The 9,891-nt window shown below is 43.4% G+C and overlaps 1 protein-coding gene across 2 annotated transcripts in view; it reads left to right on the top strand.

The window, feature by feature from the left end:
- The first annotated feature begins 4,830 nt into the window (after positions 1 to 4,830).
- Positions 4,831 to 9,891, top strand: part of MINA (MYC induced nuclear antigen) — a 35,354-nt gene continuing 30,293 nt past the window's right edge. For both annotated transcript variants that reach the window (XM_006868596.1, XM_006868595.1), the window contains exon 1: positions 4,831 to 4,885. The gene's annotated coding sequence lies outside the window, so the exon portion shown is untranslated. The remainder of the gene's footprint in view (positions 4,886 to 9,891) is intronic.

Below are 9,891 nucleotides of genomic sequence, written 5' to 3'. Positions count from 1 at the left end.
CCTTTTTCTCCTCCCCTCCACTTTACTAAACATGGTATCCTTCTCCAGTGACTGGTTCCTCCTGATAATATGTTCACAGCATGAGAGACGAAGTTTGGTCATCCTGGCTTCCAAGGAGCACTCTGGCTTCCAACACAGATCTATTTGTCCTTTTGGCAGTCCATGGTACACTTAAAATTCTCCTCTAACACAGTAACTCAAATGTTAACCGCAAGGTCAGTAGTTCAAATGTACCAGTTGCTCCATGGGAGAAAGATGAGGCTTTCTGTTTCCAAAAATATTTATAGCCTCAGAAACCCTGCACAGGGTCACTATGAGTTGGAACCGACTTGACGGCATGCAACCACCTTAAACAGATGTTTTGAAGTCGTAGAAGAAAAATATATTACCAATAGTTTATCAACTAGAATAGTTTTTGTTTGTTTTTGGATTCATATCTTAACGAGCTAATTTGATATGAATTCTGAGTTTTCCTGACTGGAATGTGACAGCTAACTTTGGAGAAAGTTCTAGAGGAAGAAGACACAGTGAAGAACTGACAGGATCTTATTGACTACTTTAGTTCCAAATCTTGTTTCTGCCATGTAACTTTGTGATCTCGAGTAGGTAATTAACATCTTCAGATTCATCTTCCTCAACTTCTAAATTATAAGGTGGATGAAGTAAGGAGTCTATGCAAACAGCATAGTACCTGGCAAGCAGTAAAAACTCAATTCAAGGTTTGCTAGTATGTTTTTCTGGACAAGAATCAGACAAAGGTGTACTTTGTTCACATTTGCTGATACCTCTTGAGACCATTAAAAACCACCACAGGTGTCTGTCATCTTTTGACAGAATTCAATAAAGGCTTCCTCTGGGTCTTCCATAGCAAAAAAGGTACAAGTCAGAGTGGACCCCTTGACCATTCAACCACCCACCCAAACGTTACAGATAATAAAAGTCAAAAGAAGAGCATGTTTAAAGTGTTAGATATTAGAATGTTAGGCCCAGCCCATTTTTCTCATGTTTATTTTCTGTCATTTGGACCAAAAATCTCAGCATGGAAGTACATTTGCCATTTAGGACTTTGTGGCTAAAACAGTTAGATTTGCTTTCAGTTGTATGTTCCCGAGATTAACAGAGGGATGTTCTGCCATTTTCCCACATGTAGAGGCTTCTTCTAAATCAAGGGGCATATCCCCTTGGGAGTAGAGTCCAAAACCAAAACAGAACTATTGATCTGTGCATAGGAGCACACTCCCTACCTCCTCACCAAAATCACGATTCATCTCTGAATTGGAGTTTCCCATCCATCTCAAATGCTCTAGATCCCTTGTTACAGCTCACATAGTCTTAAGCTGTAGCCCAACCCCTTCCTTACTCTTGAATATGACCTGCATTTCCCATGATTCCACATGCCACCTTTCATCTTTCTTGGAAGGAATGGACAATGAATCTCAATCCAAACTGCTGTCATCTTATGGTTCTGTTTGGTAAACTTTAGTTTCAGGGTGTTTTCTGGGTTGCTTCCATTCTTTGGTTTTTCTCTACATTCTTGTTTTCTTTCTACTGCCTGTACATTGCAGGAGACACACATACGTTAGGTCAGTATTTGTCTTTTCCCAACATGGGAATCTCAGAAGGATGGAAGCAAGCAAGGGAGGGAAGAGGAAAGTGTGCTTTTTCCAGTATTTCAGTCATCTGTTGTGGCAGAGTCCAATGAGGTCCTCTGAGATGACTTAGAAATATCCTGTTGGACATGGGAACTCGATTCTACTGCCACCACCTTCAAGCCACCCTGACTTATGGTGACCCATGTGTCTTAAAGTAGAACTGTGCTCATAGTTTCAGTGGTTGAGTTTTTGAAACTAAGCCTTTCTCCCAACATGCTTCTGGGTGGAGCTGAACTTCTGCACTTGGCATCTAATATCATGGACTCAGCCCCAGCCTCCTACCTTCTCTGCCCCTCTCAGACCTGTTGTTCAGGAAGATGGTGCTAAGTTACTGGACTCACCATCCCACCCTATAAGCAGGCTTCTGTTTAACATATGCATCCAACATGTTCTTTTTCAAAACATTTTGTTTTCTTTTTTCTAAAAGACTAATCATCCTGACCCCTGTTCCTCACACACTGGTGTGTCCTTTTGAGCCACAGTATTTTGGTTCTTGCGATGTATGTGCCTTATTTTGTGTTGATCTTGTCAATGTGAGGGACCAACTGGTGTTGCCAAACCTGAGCTCTGAGGCTGTGGCGGCTTACTGGTCTGAGACACATTGCCAAGGAGTCTGAGCTGTCTTGTAATCTGGTGTTCCTGTGCTGTTTGAACTGATAGGAAGGTATTCTCTTCTGAAAAGTGATGGTGTGTATCCTGAAAACATGTAAGATAAAATACAAGTTCTTTCATTTTTTTCACCTTTTTTAGATTTAAAAAATAAATAAAATGTGTAATCCTTTTTTAAAAGAAACACGTGCAAATACATTTAAGCATTATAGGAATAGTGTTCAGCTGTAATGGGTCCCAGGGCCTCCTCGGATCAGCTTGCAGCTCTCTGGGAGGCTTTGGCACCTGCCTCAAGCCTAGGGGTGCAGATGAACTCGACTTTTGCTTTCAAAACCACTTAATCCTTTTGTAAGAAAGGGAAAAAAAATGTTTCGTACAATGTCAATAAAACAAACTCTTTGTACTGAAAAAAAGAAGCGTATGTTAGGCCCAAATTACTTAGAATAATTACTTTTGCTCTTTGTATCTATAGCCACAGTCATTAAGAGCATCCAATCAATTTTAAACTGGGAATAATTCTCTTCTGGAGCAGTTGAGAAAGTACAAAGCCGCACATTATAGCCACATTACTTATTGTTGTTAAGTGCCGTGGAGTCCTTTTTGATAGGGTTTCTGAGGAGGGGTTTGAAACACCAATCTCGTAGTTTCAATTGACCTTGCTATCACAGTGCTTTCCTATAGTGCCATTCCAGGACTCCCTGTTTGTTGTTGTTGGTGGTGGTGATGTGCCATGGAGTCGGTTCCGACCCATAGCGACCTTGTACAGGGTTTCCGAGGCTGCAAATCTTTACGGGAGCAGAACGCCTCATCTTTCTCCCGCGGAGCAGCTGGTAGTTTCGAACTGCTGACATTGCAGTTCGCAGCCCGATTCGTAACCACTACGCTACCAGAGCTCCTTTGTTGCTAGGTGTCATGAAATTTATTTTATACTCATACTGACCCCATGTGATGAATAGAACTGCCGAACAGGGTTTATTTTTTCTGAGGGAAAAGACCCCCAATTCAAGCGAATTTCACAGAGACCCTTTTATTACATAGGGCAAAGACCAAAACAAATCATCTAGATGAGGGAAATCATCAGCATGAGATCATAATGGTGTCCAAAAAAATTCATTGCCACATTGTTAATTATAGCTGATGGGAGGAAAAAATTAGTCATAAAATCATGATTGCTTGTGAATCAATTCATCAGCCACAGACGGAGTAATACAGAAGCAGGGGAGGGCCATGACCCGCATATGAACATTATTGCAGATTAGAAAAGTTTACAGACTTGATTCTAGGGGTTTCTGACCATCTTGGTCTAAGTTCCCACTCATAGTGACCTGTATAGGGTCTCCGAGGAGCAGTTGGTTGGTTTGAACTGCCGACCTGTGGCTCAAAGTCTATTGCTGATCCTGATCCTACAGCAGTACACCGTTAAGAAAACACTCAGGCAAGTCACTGAGGAGTCTGCCCCTTCCTGGGCTGGCTAAGAGTCAAAGTCATACACTTTCAAACACAGTCAGCCTGAGGGCAAAGCTTTCTATATTACTGGGTTATTGGTTAATGGTCAGATAGAACCCAAATAGTGCATGAATTTACATTAAGACTCCAGATGGAATGAGTTCCCGCAGTATACCATGTTGTTGTCAGGTGCCATCGAGTCGGAACCGACTCATAGCGATTCCATTCACAGCAGAACGAAACAATGTCCGATCCTGGGCCAACCTCACTACAGCTGCCACACTTGAGTCCATCAATGATGGCACCTGGCCAATCCATCTCATTAGGGGTCTTCCTCTTTTTCTCTGACCCTCCACCTTACCCAGCATGACATCCTTCTCCAGCGACTGTTTCCTCCGGACAATATGTCCAAAGTATGAGAAACGAAGTTTAGCCATCTTGGCCTCCAAGGAGCACTCTGGCTGCACTTCTTCCAAAACAGATCTATTGGTTCTTTTGGCAGTCCATGGCACTTTCAGTATTCTCCTCCAACACCACAACTCAAAGGCATCAATTCTTCTACGATCTTCCTTATTCACTGTATACTATAGTCTTCTATAAACCAAGTGCTTAGAATTTAAGTTGTAATCCTAACAGAAGCCGATTGCCAAGTTCTACCATGTAGTCCTGGTGTATGTAGCGCTGTAGGATAAGCACTAGACTGCTGTCAGATCAGCAGTATAAGCCCCTCACCTGCTCCTCGAAAACCCTATACAGGGTCAATATTTGTCAAACCGATTGTAGTGTACTTAACGACAACCAATGAGTCCATTCATCAATCTTTCAGTTAGCAGCCAAAATCTGAGCTCCAAGAACATCTCACCCTGGAGCTTCAAAATCCCCATTCATGAAAAGGACAGTGTTGTATGAAAATATTTCCCCAAACCAAAAGCTTCCCGCCCCAAACTCAAACAACACACGGGTATTTCCTCCATCATGGAAGAAAGAGACATCAAGGGGCTGAAAGCGCAGCCGCACTATGCCTGGGAGAAACTATCAGTAGGCTGCGGGGCTATGTCCAGGGCGCGGGCAAGGGAGTTTGAGTCGGAGCGCGCCACCCTGGAGCGTGCTCACGCCGAGCCCGCCCCCAGCCGCCGCCGCCCTGCCGTCTCGCGGCCGCGCGCAACAGGCCGTGCTGGGTAAGTGGGGCGAGCCCGGTGGGCTGCTCCGCGGAGCCACAGGCCTGGGTATTGCGGATTTGGCGGGTACGCGCGCCCTGGTGTTGGGGCGGGTGTTCGGGGTGGGGGGGAACGACTCTGGGGACGGTGAGGGGCCGGGAATCGCCTTGCGGGCCGACCCTGCGGGGCTGGAACTGTACGCCAGTCCGATCAACGTCCCAAGGGGAAGTGAGGACACCCAGGTCTGGGGCAGTCCGTATCTCGGCGCCGGGTCACGAATGGCCTGGGCACCGAGAGTAGCCCACGTGCTTGGCGGTGGATTCACACTCGGAGCTGAGCGCCCAGAAAGTTAGGCTTGGCGAGGAGGGTGATGATTGCCGCCCTGACGCGGCGGGTTGGTGTATGGCAGTTGCTGCGCTTCACACGTGTCTTGTTGGGCTTAAGATGTGTGCTTGGCTGCTGACAAACCTAAAGTCCTAGGGCAGCGGGTGAAACGAGGCGTCTCTCCACCCACGGAGACCAGGAAATTATAGACTACACTTCTAATTTATTCATTTATTAATACATATTTCTAGAACAGCTGACCAGCTGCTTCACATTTGGGTTGCTCAACAGGTAGGTTAGAAAGACCTGGTTGTGCATTGTGTTTTGAGGAAGCATGGGCCAGGCTGGGAGTCATATGATTTGAGTCTACCACTAATTAGTTGTAAATCAGGTTCTTGGTATTTATTTTACTGGGCTAATCTCCAGGTGATTTACTCAGTTTCTTCCCAGCACCACTTGGGTGGTTTTTGCTTCAGCCTTTGTAAACATGACTAAAATGCGTTAATTTTCATTATAATGTTAGAATTAATTTTCTTTCTAGAATAAAATTAATCATAACTTTACTAGAACAGCTTTTCCCTCTCTGAATAGTTAAAAGTTTCTGTAGGCAACAAAGAAATGTTTTAAGTTAGCTTGGGTAAACTTGTTGCAGGTATATAATTTCTGACAATGTGTGTGCTCCTAGTTTGAATTCAGCTGAGTTTGACAGTCACTCTGTAGGTCAGTAGATATAAAACTCATTTGGAAAATTAATCTATTAATGAAAATTTTGGGGCCCAGGTACCATTAAGTGTTTATCCAGTAGTTTTGCTATGGGACCCAGCAATTTACATTTTAACAAGCAGTGCTCGTGACTGGGGACTACCCTCTGTACAACATTGCTCAGGAGATATGGTGACTGGGGACTACCGTATCTCTACACTTCCAACTCCATCTTGGTAATAACCACTAATGTCTAAGGTGCCTTTTAGCTTCACTACAAGGAGCTCTGGTAGCGTAGTGGTTACGAATCGGGCTGCGAACCTTAAGGTCAGCGGTTTGAAACTACCATTCACTCTGCGGGAGAAAGATGAGGCTTTCTACTCCCGTAAAGATTTACACCTTCGGAAACCCTGTACAGGGTCGCTATGGGTCGGAACTGACTCGACGGCACTTAACAAACAACAACAGCAGTGAATATCTAAGTGAGAGTTGCTATGGAAAGGATGGTGGTATTGCTGTTATGTGCCATGTAGTTGGTTCTGACTCATAGCGACCCTGTACAGGGTTTCCGAAGCTGTAAATCTTTGCAGGAGCAGAAAGCTTCCTCTTTCTCCGGTGGAACAGCTGGTAGTTTCGAACCGGTGACCTTGAGGTTCACAGCCCAATTTGTAACCACTAAGCTACCAGAGTTAATCCCCACTAAATGAACCATCTGTGTTCCCCTGCCCCCCATCCCTTTTAGATACGTCTCTAAAATTGTATACAAAGGATGAAAAAAAATGGGGGGGGGGGGAGATTCATTAAGCAAGGATTTCTTGAGAACCACCTTTGTGCCTGTTTTGTTGTAGCCTCTATGCTGAGCTGCCCTTGTTTCTTCAAGTAGTTGTTTTATGACTTCTTGTCATTGACTTGTCATTGAATGTTGTTGCTAGGGGCCCTCTAGTAGGTTAGGACTCAGCAACCATGTATAGTGCTTCCAGGGAGTGGCTGGTGAGTTTGAACTGCCGACCCTGTGGTTCAAACCAACCTTATGGTCCAGTGATTTATCCCACAGTGCCACACCATTGGCTATTACTGTAGAAAAGGAGGCGTGGTGGTGGTTGTTAAGTGCCTTCAAGTTAGTTACTACTCTTAGCAACAATATATAGGATTTCAGAGGCTGTAAATCTTTGCAAGAGCAGAAAACCTCATCTTGCCCCAGTAGAGCAGCAGATTGAGCAGCAGGTGGGTTGAAAACATCAACTTTGTGGTTCGCAGTCTGGTACTCATCCTACAGACTACCACGCTCCCTGAAAAGGTGTTTGCTGCTGGTAAGTGCCAAGGAGTGGATTCCAACTTAGAGCAACCCTGTATAGGGTTTATGAGGAGCAAACCCTGTATAGGGTTTATGAGGAGCAGCTGGTTGGTTTGAACCACCAACCTTATGGTTAGCAGCCCAGTGCTTATCCTACGGCACTACACCAGGACTCTGAAAAAAGTATGTTGTTGTTGTTAAGTGCCATCGAGTCAGTCTCAACTTAGTGACCCTGTATAGGGTTTCCAAGGAGCATCTGGTTAGCTTGAACCACCGGCATTGAGGTTCAAGCCGACTTTGCAGTCCAGTGCATTAACCCACAGCACTACACCAGGACTCCGAAAAAAGTATAGGGTACCTTAGAGCCATAAAGACTGTTTATATTGGCTGTAGTATGACATCAATGTTGATTTTCTTAGTTCTAGTATTTCAAAATGGTTTGAGTTATTTGGTGTTTGGTTGTATCTCTAGGGTAGTCTGGAAATAATGAACCCTGAATTTTTTCTTTTGACTTAATATGTTTAGATCTTGATGTTTATGGTCAACTCAATTTGGTAACAACTGCCTTTAGAGACTTGATTTTTTTCTCCTGTAACTTCATAAAAATATTTACTCTTCTATTTGGGTGGTCTGTGAAATTTATAAATAGACTATTGTTGGCTGTACTATTTTAGACAACACATTCTGTTTAATTACTGTGTTTTTTGGAATGTAAGACACAATTTTTTTCCTGTTTCTGAATATGTGAAACATCTTAACATGGTTTCTATTTGTCGGAACCAACTCAGCGGCACATAACAACAATGTGGTAATATGAGGGGGCTTCAAAAAGTTTATAGAGAAGTGAATTTAAAAGATAGTGGAGCCCCGTTATATATACGTCATCTTGTACACTCTAAAAGCTGTTAAAATCTATTACAATCTGGGGAACCTGAGACTCAAAGATATGGATATGTTGTCCAGTAATGGAGTCCTGGTGTGGTGCTGTGGGTTAACGCGCCAGACTGCAAAGCCGTTTGAACTGCAAGGTTGGCGGTTCAAGCTCACCAGCTGCACCTTGGAAACCTTATACAGGGTTGCTATGGGTCGGAATCGACTTGACAGCACTTAACAACAACAACAACCTCTAAACTAGATTTCCATTAATTAAGCTGCAAATAATTTGATTAAGAACAGAGAAACATTAAATGTACTTTTTGGTAGCGTAAATAGTGAAATTTATTTTTTAACAAAAGTATTTATTATGCCATATTTGGGTTTATTTTGCTAGTGATGTAGACAGAAAATTCTCTCCAGTAACTCCGTCTTTGGTTTAAGTATTTGTTTAAATACATTTTCTGTGTTAAAAAGCATTTAAAGAAAATAAGCTTTTTATTTGTATATTAATACGCTACTCAAGTTGTTGTTAAGTGCCATTGAGTCCATTCTGACTCATAACTACCCTGAGTAGGGTTTCTAAGGAGCAACTGATGGGTTTGAACCACTGACCTTGTTACCAGTCCAGTGCTTATCCTACAGCACCATACTAGGACTTCTCATCTACGCATATCCTTTGAGTATTAAGGGATCTGATCAGGTGTGAAGGATAAGAGATGTACGGCTCAACAGAAAATTACTTTTTTGTAGGACACCTGTGATGGTAGTGTTGTTGTTAAGTGACGTCAAGTCAATCCCTGTGTAGGAGGAGCAGCTGGTAGATTTGAATTGCTGACCTTGTGGTTCAAACCAATCTTGTGGTCCAATGCTTATCCTACAGCGACACACCAAGACTCCAGGACTCCTTTAGTGATTGATACAAACCTTCTAAACCCACCTAGGAGTCCTGGTGTGGCATTGTGGGTGAATGCCCTGGACTGCAAGGTCAGTTTGAACCAAAAGGTCCATGGTTCAAGCTCACCAGCTGCTCCTCAGAAACCCTATGCCAGGTCACTATGAGTTGGAACTGACTCGATGGCACTTAACAACACAACAAGCCCATTTAAATTTTAATTGTAAAAAGTTAAATATATGTAGTGTGTCAAGGGTCTCCAAGATAATATTCTGTGATTTTAGGACTCAGCGTATTGTCCTACTCAGGGCTGATCTATCACAGATTAAGATACCAAGCACAACCAGCAAAGGGAAAAGGCACGTAGGTCTATGTCCTGAGGAGATGAGGCACAAGCTTCCAAAGGGACCTTTCCTAGTGGAATTACACAAAACCCCAAAGTCCAAACTCATTTGCCATTGAGTCAATTCCACCTCATAACAACCCTATAGGACAAAGTAGAACAGTTCCATAGAGTTTACAGGGCTGTAAATCTTTTACGGAAGCAGATTGCTACATATTTCTCCTGCAGAGTGGCTGGTGGGTTCAAACTGCCAACCTTCATTTAGCAGTTTTAGTCACTGTGCTACAATGTCTCCTCTGCAGTTACACAGGACACACTTAATTCCCCCAAGTATTATTTGTGACAACACTTGTGAAATGTCAATTGGGGAGGCTCTTGAGATCTTGGTGCCCTGGAGTTTTAGGGGCTGATCACATAGGTAATCTCTGGAACACACCAGAAATTCTAGACTCCCAGAAGGAAAGCAGATGTTTGGCATAAGTGATATTGATTGTGCTGATAATGTAGGTGTAATGAGCTATTCTTATGATTCAGTTGATGGTGATGTGAACCCTCCTAAAATCTAATTCTGTAGATGCCAGCCAAGGGCCAACCTT

The sequence above is a fragment of the Chrysochloris asiatica genome, unplaced genomic scaffold, assembly GCF_000296735.1.
Source record: "Chrysochloris asiatica unplaced genomic scaffold, ChrAsi1.0 scaffold00120, whole genome shotgun sequence".
Lineage (NCBI taxonomy): Eukaryota > Metazoa > Chordata > Mammalia > Afrosoricida > Chrysochloridae > Chrysochloris > Chrysochloris asiatica.
This window is presented reverse-complemented; position numbering and strand designations above follow the sequence as displayed.